At 45.8% G+C, this 12,800-nt stretch overlaps 1 protein-coding gene across 3 annotated transcripts in view; it reads left to right on the top strand.

The window, feature by feature from the left end:
• Window positions 1-12,800, top strand: part of LOC110517476 (protein Wnt-7b) — a 55,615-nt gene that overhangs the window by 30,162 nt on the left and 12,653 nt on the right. The window lies entirely within an intron of this gene.

The raw sequence follows: 12,800 nt of genomic DNA, 5'->3' as shown, positions 1-12,800 counted from the left end.
TAAACGATATCATAACCGCCATCGATAAAAGACAGTACTGTGCAGCCGTCTTCATAGACCTTGCCAAGGCTTTCGACTCTGTCAATCACCGTATTCTTATCGGCAGACTCAGTAGCCTCGGTTTTTCGGATGACTGCCTTGCCTGGTTCACCAATTACTTTGCAGACAGAGTTCAGTGTGTCAAATCGGAGGGCATGCTGTCCGGTCCTCTGGCAGTCTCTATGGGGGTGCCACAGGGTTCAATTCTCGGGCCGACTCTTTTCTCTGTATATATCAATGATGTTTCTCATGCTGCGGGCGATTCCCTGATCCACCTCTACGCAGACGACACCATTCTATATACTTCCGGCCCGTCCTTGGACACTGTGCTATCTAACCTCCAAACGAGCTTCAATGCCATACAGCACTCCTTCCGTGGCCTCCAACTGCTCTTAAACGCTAGTAAAACCAAATGCATGCTTTTCAACCGTTCGCTGCCTGCACCCGCACGCCTGACCAGCATCACCACCCTGGATGGTTCCGACCTTGAATATGTGGACATCTATAAGTACCTAGGTGTCTGGCTAGACTCTAAACTCTCCTTCCAGACCCATATCAAACATCTCCAATCGAAAATCAAATCAAGAGTCGGCTTTCTATTCCGCAACAAAGCCTCCTTCACTCACGCCGCCAAACTTACCCTAGTAAAACTGACTATCCTACCGATCCTCGACTTCGGCGACGTCATCTACAAAATTGCTTCCAACACTCTACTCAGCAAACTGGATGCAGTTTATCACAGTGCCATCCGTTTTGTCACTAAAGCACCTTATACCACCCACCACTGCGACTTGTATGCTCTAGTCGGCTGGCCCTCGCTACATATTCGTCGCCAGACCCACTGGCTCCAGGTCATCTACAAGTCCATGCTAGGTAAAGCTCCGCCTTATCTCAGTTCACTGGTTACGATGGCAACACCCATCCGTAGCACGCGCTCCAGCAGGTGTATCTCACTGATCATCCCTAAAGCCAACACCTCATTTGGCCGCCTTTCGTTCCAGTTCTCTGCTGCCTGTGACTGGAACGAATTGCAAAAATCGCTGAAGTTGGAGACTTTTATCTCCCTCACCAACTTCAAACATCTGCTATCCGAGCAGCTAACCGATCGCTGCAGCTGTACATAGTCTATTGGTAAATAGCCCACCCATTTTCACCTACCTCATCCCCATACTGTTTTTATTTATTTATTTTTATTTTTCTGCTCTTTTGCACACCAATCTCTACCTGTACATAACCATCTGATCATTTATCACTCCAGTGTTAATCTGCATAATTGTAATTATTTGCCTACCTTCTCATGCCTTTTGCACACAATGTATATATAGACTCCCCTTTTTTCTACTGTGTTATTGACTTGTTAATTGTTTACTCCATGTGTAACTCTGTGTTGTCTGTTCACACTGCTATGCCTTATCTTGGCCAGGTCGCAGTTGCAAATGAGAACTTGTTCTCAACTAGCCTACCTGGTTAAATAAAGGTGAAATAAAAAAATAAAAAAAATAAACTGTTCCATATCAAACAAGATGTCAATAAACAAGATGTCACAAACAATCATTCTAACAATGACCTCAAATTAACTTCTTTCTAAGTTGCACAGTTAGATGAGGTCTTGAACTGTACTGACTCATTATAGGATTTTCCATTAAAGGAGTTTGATGGATTCTGGCTCGTTTTTTGACAGTGTCATCATTGTGTCGAAATCTTTATCCTCACCTGGGGGAAGACAGATGGGAGAAGTGTAGGCAAGGCACATGAACAGTGTTCAAACTGTAAGTCTTATGTCCATGTCTTGGAGGCAGATTGGTTGGCTTCCCAGCATTTAAAACCATTGAACCCAAATGACCCCATATTGTTGTTCAGTTCTAATTACAACTTAACTCTTTCTCTCCTCATCATCACTCTATGGAACAGAGGTTAAGACTTATTATTTTTTTCGACTGCCGAAGTGTGTTACAATGTGAGTACATCCAGTATGTAGTTCTGGTAAAAAAAAAGAAGATTTTATTGTAAAGGAACATGGCTGCGCTAATTCCTCTAGCTGCAAACCTCACGGACCACAACATTGTCTACAATTTTCTCTGAGCATAGGTTCATAGCAACTGTACATAAAGCTGAACGGAAAACAGTAGTACAGGGTATATTAGTCGGAGGGGGGGGGGGGGGGGGAGTGGTTGGTATACAAAGCAGGGGTTTTCCTTTAAAGAATCGTGAACCATACTGTTCAACTGCAGCACCTCGTGACAACCAGCAGGTGCCACTTTTTTCTTTGTTCCAAATTAATGATTACAGTTGTGCTGTACATTATGGGCTCTCTCTGTGCCTAAAGCTGCAATATGTAACTTTTTGGGCAATTAATCGAAATTCACATAGAAATGTGAGTTATAGATCTGTCATTCTCATTGAAATTAAAGTCTAAGAAGTTCTATGTACGCTATTTCTATGCTTCCTGTTCTTAAGTTTTGGTTTTGTGTTTTTTACTTTCAGTTTTGTACACCAGCTTCAAACAGCTGAAAATACAATATTTTTGGTTTTGGAAAATATATTTCAGTGAGATTTAGATGGTAAAATTATTCTCTACACTATACTTGCCTGTTTTGTCACATAAACTGAAATTAGGTGAACTATAAAAAAATGTGCAACCAGGAAATGGGGGAGAAATTTCTGCATAGTGTACCTTTTAATGGATGACTACAACGATATAACTGTTCTATAGCTGTAATGCGTCCATGCTATAAGCAACACACTCCTCCTCTCTCCTTCTTCCCCCTGTCTCCTCCCTCCCTCCTCCTCTCTTCTTCTCCTCCCTCTATCCTCCTCCTTTCTCCTTCTCTTCCCTCTCCTCCTCCTCCTCTCTCCTCCTCCCTTTCTCCTCCTCCACCTCCTCTCTCCTTTTCCTTATCTTCTCCCCCTGCCTCTCTCCTCTTCTTTCTCTCCTTTCTCTATCCTCCTCCACCTCCTCCTCCTCTCTGAGTGCATGTCAGAGACAGGGTCTTTAAAAATACTTTCCTCTTCAGAAGCCAAGGCTGTCCCCCTCTCTTTTACAGACGCTGGGCTTGTGTGTAGAGGCCACTGGTCTACTCTGCTGGGCTCAGTGTGTGTGTGTGTGTGTGTGTGTTTGTGTCTGTGTGTTCTGCCTCTGCTTTGCCTGGGTTCCCACCCTGATTCCGTCCGGGACCGCTTTCCTCTCCCCCTCTTCCCCGCTCCCCCCTACCCAGCTCTCTTTCCTTAACCCGCTCTCCTCTCCCCAACTCCCCCTCCTCTCCCCCTCTCCCCTGCTCCCTCTCCTCTCCCCCTCTTCCCCACTCCCCCCTACCCAGCTCTCTTTCTTTTCCCAGCTCTGCTCTCCACAGCTTCTCCTCCTCTCCCCCTCTACCCAGCTTCTCCTCCTCTACCCCTCTACCCAGCTTCTCCTTCTCTCCCCAGCTCCCCCTCCTCTCCTCTCCTCCTCTCCCCAGCTCCCCTCCTCTCCGCCTTTCCCCAGCTCCCCCTCTTCTCCCCTGCTCCCCTGCTCCCCATCCTCTCCCCCTCTCCCGGCGCTCCACCCCAGAGCAGTGATTAAGTCATCGCTGTGCTCTGTGACTTACTGGGAAGGCTGTCTGTCTGGTCCTCTGATCCTCTGTCCCCCATCACCTACTGAGATCCAAACACAGGATCTACAGAGACATCACACTACCAGACCAGAGGCATGGTTAGTTGTAGTGTTTCCACTCACTACCACTTCCAGGCAGTCCAGAGCAGAGGAATGGTTAGTTGTCGTGTTTCCACTCCCAGGCAGTCCAGTGTCAAGGCCAGGAGCTCACCAAAAAGACAGGCAAGGGGCTGGCTGTAACCTCAGTACGTATGAGCTGTCGTTTCTACGGTGACTCTTCCCAATGTGTCCTTTCTGTGTCCTTTTGTGCCCTCTTTTCCTCCCTGGTCAGCAACATCAACATAGGCCTGGCGTGGTGGGGACGCTGAGCCCAGAGGGGTCACAAGGAGAGTGTTGCTAGTGTAGCCTAGCACTGCCAGTATTCTCTCAGGTTGTAAATCTCCTTTGCTGTGTCATGTAAACATTTTTAGTGGTGCGCTCGCCTCCGCTTTAAACACAGATTGTCGTAAAAGCGGGCGGCCACCACATCCAGAAATGTTTGGGTCCATTTGGGACGTATGAAGGACGCGCGGAGACCAGGCAGTGGTCAGCTGATGTGAAGGCCATACTCTCACACCCACTCTCTCCATACAGGGTGTATTCCTCCGTACAGGGTGTATTCCTCCGTACAGGGTGTATTCCTCTGTACAGGGTGTATTCCTCTGTACAGGGTGTATTCCTCTGTACAGGGTGTATTCCTCTGTACAGGGTGTATTCCTCCGTACAGGGTGTATTCCTCCGTACAGGTTGTATTCCTCCCTACAGGGTGTATTCCTCCCTACAGGGTGTATTCCTCCCTACAGGGTGTATTCCTCCCTACAGGGTGTATTCCTCCGTACAGGGTGTATTCCTCCGTACAGGGTGTATTCCTCCGTACAGGGTGTATTCCTCCGTACAGGGTGTATTCCTCCGTACAGGGTGTATTCTTCCGTACAGGGTGTATTCCTCCATACAGGGTGTATTCCTCCGTACAGGGTGTATCAGCGTGTATTCCTCCGTACAGGGTGTATTCCTCCGTACAGGGTGTATTCCTCCAAACAGGGTGTATTCCTCTGTACAGGGTGTATTCCTCCCTACAGGGTGTATTCCTCCGTACAGGGTGTATTCCTCCGTACAGGTTGTATTCCTCCCTACAGGGTGTATTCCTCCCTACAGGTTGTATTCCTCCCTACAGGGTGTATTCCTCCCTACAGGGTGTATTCCTCCGTACAGGGTGTATTCCTCCGTACAGGGTGTATTCCTCCGTACAGGGTGTATTCCTCCGTACAGGGTGTATTCCTCCGTACAGGGTGTATCAGGGTGTACTCCTCCGTACAGGGTGTATTCCTCCGTACAGGGTGTATTCCTCTGTACAGGGTGTATTCCTCCGTACAGGGTGTATTCCTCCGTAAAGGGTGTATTCCTCCGTAAAGGGTGTATTCTTCCGTACAGGGTGTATTCCTCTGTACAGGGTGTATTCCTCCGTACAGGGTGTATTCCTCCGTACAGGGTGTATTCCTCCATACAGGGTGTATTCCTCTGTACAGGGTGTATTCCTCTGTACAGGGTGTATTCCTCCGTACAGGGTGTATTCCTCCGTACAGGTTGTATTCCTCCCTACAGGGTGTATTCCTCCGTACAGGGTGTATTCCTCCATAAAGGGTGTATTCTTCCGTACAGGGTGTATTCCTCTGTACAGGGTGTATTCCTCCGTACAGGGTGTATTTCTCTGTACAGGGTGTATTCCTCCGTAAAGGGTGTATTCCTCCGTAAAGGGTGTATTCCTCCGTAAAGGGTGTATTCTTCCGTACAGGGTGTATTCCTCTGTACAGGGTGTATTCCTCTGTACAGGGTGTATTCTTCCGTACAGGGTGTATTCCTCTGTAAAGGGTGTATTCCTCTGTACAGGGTGTATTCCTCCGTAAAGGGTGTATTCCTCCGTACAGGGTGTATTCCTCTGTACAGGGTGTATTCCTCCGTATAGGGTGTATTCCTCCGTACAGGGTGTATTCCTCCGTACAGGGTGTATTCTTCCGTAAAGGGTGTATTCTTCCGTACAGGGTGTATTCCTCCGTACAGGGTGTATTCTTCCGTACAGGGTGTATTCCTCCGTACAGGGTGTAGTGAGCGATCCTGTATGGCCACAGGATGTTGACTGATAACTGCTCTCAGGGAAGAGCTTGAGCCTTCCTTCCTTCTCCTTCTGTCCATATTGGACACTGTCACAGACACTTGCTACTAAACTCCATTAGACAGAAGGTTTAATATTTCTCTATTCTTCTCCCCAGACCATTCCAAGTTCATTGAGGTTTTTATGGTTAGTCCAATTTTCCACTGGCAGCCTACAAGGCTACCCCAGGGTGGTTCCTCCTGGAATCCTGTCTCTTTCATAAACCACATGCCTGTTCAACAAGTAGGAGCTCCCCAAGGGCATGGGAGTACAGTACACAACTCCCAATCATAGAGTAGATGTACTGGAGCATCATGTCCAACACAGCATGAAACATCTGTCTTCTCAATACACAATCAACCACCTCACGGGTCAATGATGAAACTACTCATTAAACTACATCAAACCTTTCACTCACTGAGACGCAGAGGCTCAAACACAGAAATGGAGCATCAGAAATCTCACAGTTGTAGCATCGAACATCTCCTCCATGGAAGCAGTATTAAAGTTTCTCACTGCTTGCTAGTCCAAGCATCAAGCAACTCCCTCACTCACTCACACAGCATAAAACACAACCTTTAAAACCCTGGGGTTGGGTCTTGCGTCTGTCGTAAAACAGATTCATGAGGACGTAAACCAGTTGTAGAGTTAGAAACGTGTATTAAAGTGGCACTCCACAATTATACAAATGAAATCACATTTCTTTGTCACGTGCGCCGAATACAACAGGTGTAGACTTTACTGTGAAATGCTTACTTAAGAGGCCTTTCCAACAAAGCAGAGTTAAAAATTAAGAAATTGTGCTAATAAAAATACAAGAACTGACAATAAAAAATACAGATTTTAGAAATCACATTGTGGAACACTCAAATTTCATTTTGAGACTCTTAAAGCAGTCAAAGTCAAAACATGATACAACAAAAGTAGTCCAGCAGTAGTAAATGTTGATATCATTATCTAATAGATAATGCAGCTTCCCAGTTGATATCATTATCTAATGTATAATGCAGATTCCCAGTTGATATCATTATCTAATGGATAATGCAGGTTCCCAGTTGATATCATTGTCTAATGGATAATGCAGCTTCCCAGTTAATATCATTGTCTAATGTATAATGCAGATTCCCAGTTGATATCATTGTCTAGTGGATAATGCAGATTCCCAGTTGATATCATTATCTAATGGATAATGCAGGCTCCCAGTTGATATCATTGTCTAATGGATAATGCAGCTTCCCAGTTAATATCATTGTCTAATGGATAATGCAGGCTCCCAGTTGATATCATTGTCTAATGGATAATGCAAATTCCCAGTTGATATCATTGTCTAATGTATAATGCAGATTCCCAGTTGATATCATTGTCTAATGGATAATGCAGCTTCCCAGTTAATATCATTGTCTAAAGTATAATGCAGATTCCCAGTTGATATCATTGTCTAATGGATAATGCAGTCTCCCAGTTAATATTATTGGCTAATGGATAATGCAGGCTCCCAGTTGATATCATTATCTAATGGATAATGCAGATTCCCAGTTGATATAATTGTCTAATGGATAATGCAGATTCCCAGTTAATATCATTGTCTAATGGATAATGCAGACTCCCAGTTGATATCATTATCTAATGGATAATGCAGATTCCCAGTTAATATCATTGTCTAATGTATAATGCAGATTCCCAGTTGATATCATTGTCTAATGGATAATGCAGGCTCCCAGTTGATATCATTGTCCAATGGATAATGCAGATTCCCAGTTGATATCATTGTCTAATGTATAATGCAGATTCCCAGTTAATATCATTGTCTAATGTATAATGCAGATTCCCAGTTGATATCATTGTCTAGTGGATAATGCAGATTCCCAGTTCATATCATTGTCTGGTGGATAATGTAGATTCCCAGTTGATATCATTGTCTAGTGGATAATGCAGTTTACCACTAACATAGCTCTCCATTGTGCTTAGGATCACTGCAGGATAATATTTTTATATAAATGTTTTATTTAACCTTTATTTGACCTTTATTTAACAATGAGGGTACTGCTCTCCTACCATTACTAGGTTCAGCCCTCTTAAGGCATCCACATGCCTCACAGCCAAAACAGTTTGGAACAGATCTTGCAAGTATTATGATGACATTTTGTGACGTTTTTGTTCAATTTGGATTACAACAAGGGTTTTTTGGGCCGATCGGGCACACAACATTTTTTCTTGAGGCAAGCTGAAGTCAGTAGCGGAAGTCTACGCCCCCTCATTGGTGATTGGTCTACAGTAGAGATGCCTGTTGTCATTCAGGCTGTATCACATCCGGCCGTGATTGGGAGTCCCATAGGGCGGCACACAATTGGCCCAGTGTCATCAGGAGAGGCCGTCATTGTAAATAAGAATTTGCTCTTAACTGACATGCCTAGTTAAATAAAGGTTAAATATAAATACTACACCAAACATCCTAGTTAGAAGCAAAATTGTGCGACTAAGATTCCCTTGGCAAAAACGTCAAAATTAATGACAGATTTCTAGAGTTATACTATTTTGAGTACGTGTATACTGGCTACGGCATCTCAAAATGGACAAACAGTACTACAGCCGCTTTTTTCTTTTAGGCAACTGAGGAGTCAATGTGTAAGACTGACCAAAAAGGCTAAATGTGATTATTATGTAACCACTCTTTATGATTGCAAGGGAAACTCAGCTAAAATCTGGAAAACTGTCAAATCTCTAAAGGGTTGCACTTCCTCCTCTCTGCCCCAAACAATTAATTCAGACTGGTAGTCAGGTTTGGGAACCACTGATCTAAGTGACAGAACTCAGGCCATCGTGGTTGATGGGGTGAAGTCCGCATTTCGTGAAGTACATGTAGTTGTTCGGCAGTGGTCGATTCAAGGACCTGGTCTTTTCACTATGTATATACATGCTTGGTCAATGATACTACAATGTATGCAATTGCTCCAACTGCTGACCTGGCTGTGACAAGGCTATAGTCCAATATTGCAGCAGTGCAGAAAGCCCTAATTAAACTAGTGCTTAATACAGGAAAAACTAAATACATGTTGTTTTCAAGTTCTCGTAAGATTGTCTCAGATGGATTAGGTCTTCAGTTGTCGGCTGGTTCTATAATTGAACTAGTCTGTCATACAAATACCTTGGTATTTGGATTGACAATGATTTAAAAAACATACGAATGAGCTTGTTAAGAAACTAAGATTTAAAGTAGCCTTTTACAAAAACAGATATTTTCTCTCTAGTCAGCAGGAAGCAGATTGTGCTGTCAAACTTTCTATCAGTTCTTGCTTATGGTGATACTATTTATTAAAGTACAGCTGCCTCTTCTCTTAAACTCCTGGATGCCATTTGTCATCTTTTTAACACAGGAGACAGATTTATTACTCATCACTGTATTCTTTACCAAAAGGTTGGCTGAACCTCTTTGAAGTCACTTAGATCACATCATTACGCTCTTTTTGTTCACAAAGCCCTGCTCCACAAGCTTCCGACTTACTTAACTTCACTATTAAGATTTAAAAGTATGTTCACAGGGTTGGTTAACTCTGGGGACTCCTTTGGTGTCTTCAGAGTTAGGTAAATTGGCCTTTTAGTTTTTATGCCCCATATGTTTTGAATAATCTCCAAAAAGCAGTACACATAGAGGTAGTGTCCCTGGGGCTGTTTAGAGAGATGCCTTAGTGTCCCTGGGGCAGTTTAGAGAGATGCCTTAGTGTCCCTAGGGCTGTTTAGAGAGATGCCTTAGTGTCCCTGGGGCAGTTTAGAGAGATGCCTTAGTGTCCCTGGGGCTGTTTAGAGAGATGCCTTAGTGTCCGTGGGGCTGTTTAGAGAGATGTCTTAGTGTCCCTGGGGCTGTTTAGAGAGATGCCTTAGTGTCCCTGGGGCAGTTTAGAGAGATGCCTTAGTGTCCCTGGGGCAGTTTAGAGAGATGCCTTAGTGTCCCTGGGGCAGTTTAGAGAGATGCCTTAGTGTCCCTGGGGCTGTTTAGAGAGATGCCTTAGTGTCCCTGGGGCAGTTTAGAGAGATGCCTTAGTGTCCCTGGGGCTGTTTAGAGAGATGCCTTAGTGTCCCTGGGGCAGTTTAGAGAGATGCCTTAGTGTCCCTGGGGCAGTTTAGAGAGATGTCTTAGTGTCCCTGGGGCTGTTTAGAGAGATGTCTTAGTGTCCCTGGGGCTGTTTAGAGAGATGCCTTAGTGTCCCTGGGGCAGTTTAGAGAGATGCCTTAGTGTCCCTGGGGCTGTTTAGAGAGATGTCTTAGTGTCCCTGGGGCTGTTTAGAGAGATGTCTTAGTGTCCCTGGGGCTGTTTAGAGAGATGCCTTAGTGTCCCTGGGGCAGTTTAGAGAGATGTCTTAGTGTCCCTGGGGCTGTTTAGAGAGATGTCTTAGTGTCCCTGGGGCTGTTTAGAGAGATGCCTTAGTGTCCCTGGGGCAGTTTAGAGAGATGTCTTAGTGTCCCTGGGGCTGTTTAGAGAGATGTCTTAGTGTCCCTGGGGCAGTTTCGAGAGATGCCTTAGTGTCCCTGGGGCAGTTTCGAGAGATGCCTTAGTGTCCCTGGGGCAGTTAAGAAAGTGAAAAGAGGAATGTTATAATGAACAATGTGTCTGTTTTAGTTGATTGTCTTTTGTGTATTTATGCTTGTCTGTATTTGACTTGTTTTATATTGTATTAGATGAATATGAATATTGTATATGCAGGGCTCCTTGAAAAAGAGACACTCTTCTCAATGGTGACTCCCTGCTAAAATAAAGGTCAAATTAAAGGAAATGTTTTCAAGTGAATGTCCTTTAAGGGAGTATGCGAGCACACTTGTTTGGTTCTCCTAGCCGAGCTCGGCTAGGCACCAGCCGAACTGAAGCATGTTGACGCCATTAGCGTTGGTTGACAGTTCCAGACCCAACAGGGGGTGTCAACCAATACCATTTCCCCCATGAGATGTGTTATTGCAGGCTGAATGGGCCCAGAAACAAGCCTGCATCTATGGCACAGGGAACCAACCTTCTTACCCTGGAAACTTCATACTCCATTCTGTTTTTACCATCATACTGCCCCGCCATGTGTGTGTGTTCGTTGTGTGTGTGTGTGTGTGTGTGTCTGTGTGCATGTGTCTGTATGCGATTCTGTGTGTGTGTGTCTGTATGTGTGAGATGAAGGTGGCTGAGAGTGACCATAAGCTGGCAGGGCATAACTCTGTTGGTAACCAGTAAGGCTGGTGTTTGTGAGTCAGTCCCCATACAGTACATACAGCAGGCAGTGGGCAGGCAGGCAGGGCATTAGCAGCAGTCATGGCCGGGCTCATCTCCAGCAGCACAGACTAGCAGCCTTAGCCCCTTAGCCTCCACTGGATGTGACCACAGTGTTTGGGGCTGTAAAATAAGGTAAAATAAGCAGTGATTTTGCATCTAGCAAGTTTCTAAATTGTTAAATATTTATTTGCTTAGCCAAATAACGTATAACTTTTCACATTTGAGATTTTCATGTTTTTTCTGTAATTTGGCTGTATTGCAATATGCAGTGGTCAATATCATTTTCCCTTCCCTCATGCTGGTAGCCTGGTACAGTAGGCCTGGACCAGACAGCAGAAAGTACATGTCGGTCTGATGATCATAAAATCTCCTGGATATCTGAAATACTTGATTAATATTGTTTACATGATATGGAACACACATTTGAGTAAGAAGAAAACACAGCCATGAATTCTACAGAGTGATGTTACACGCAAAGTATGTTACGTAAAGAAACAGAAACATCCATGTAAAAAATATATATCCCCTTTAAGGCCCAATAAACCCACTGGTTTGTCACTAGTAGCATTTGTTCTCCTTCCACCCGCTACCCTTTCTCTCTGAGGCCCAGAGCCCCTCTACCCTCTCTCTCTGAGGCCCAGAGCCCCTCTACCCTCCCTCTGAGGCCCAGAGCCCCTCTACCCTCTCTCTCTGAGGCCCAGAGCCCCTCTACCCTCTCTCTGAGGCCCAGAGCCCCTCTACCCTCTCTCTTTGAGGCCCAGAGCCCCTCTACTCTCTCTCCTCCTGAGGCCCAGAGCCCCTCTACCCTCTCTCTGAGGCCCAGAGCCCCTCTACCCTCTCTCTTTGAGGCCCAGAGCCCCTCTACTCTCTCTCCTCCTGAGGCCCAGAGCCCCTCTACCCTCTCTCTGAGGCCCAGAGCCCCTCTACCCTCTCTCTCTGAGGCCCAGAGCCCCTCTACCCTCTCTCTCTGAGGCCCAGAGCCCCTCTACCCTCTCTCTGAGGCCCAGAGCCCCTCTACCCTCTCTCTTTGAGGCCCAGAGCCCCTCTACTCTCTCTCCTCCTGAGGCCCAGAGCCCCTCTACCCTCTCTCCGAGGCCCAGAGCCCCTCTACCCTCTCTCTCTGAGGCCCAGAGCCCCTCTACCCTCTCTCTGAGGCCCAGAGCCCCTCTACCCTCTCTCTTTGAGGCCCAGAGCCCCTCTACTCTCTCTCCTCCTGAGGCCCAGAGCCCCTCTTCTCTCTCTGTGGCCCAGAGCCCCTTTTTCTCTCTCTGAGGCCCACACCCTCTCTCCCACATGAAGGACTGCTCAGGGGACACCTGGGTAACTCACTGTGACAGCACAAGCATCCACGGCCCCTTTTGGAGCACAGCAGCCTTTTAAAGACAATTGGACAGCACTGTCTGGGGGATGCATACTTGAAAACGGATGGTAGAAAAAAGCATTTGTATTATCAGTCTTGAACAGTTCCTCTCATTGGAGGAAATACTATGTCATACCGGCATCACTTTTGTCTGTTGACTGTCCTCTGTCTGAACTTGTGCATGTATACATGGCCTATACCAGTAATGCTGAAGTCCTAACCACTGCAAGTGTACTGTAGAGCGAGAGAACACCAGGCTCCTAGAGAGAGAGAGGGAGAAGGGAAGTAACTGCACCAGACAGCCAGACAGACCTGCAAATCACAGCTGTAGTAATGTGGGCATGCAGTACAAGGTGCTCGAGGAGAGGAATTCAGC

Source organism: Oncorhynchus mykiss, chromosome 30 (genome assembly GCF_013265735.2).
Source record: "Oncorhynchus mykiss isolate Arlee chromosome 30, USDA_OmykA_1.1, whole genome shotgun sequence".
NCBI classification, from domain to species: Eukaryota; Metazoa; Chordata; class Actinopteri; order Salmoniformes; family Salmonidae; genus Oncorhynchus; species Oncorhynchus mykiss.
The sequence above is the reverse complement of the archived record's forward strand: the minus strand, read 5'-3'. Positions and strand labels throughout refer to the sequence as shown.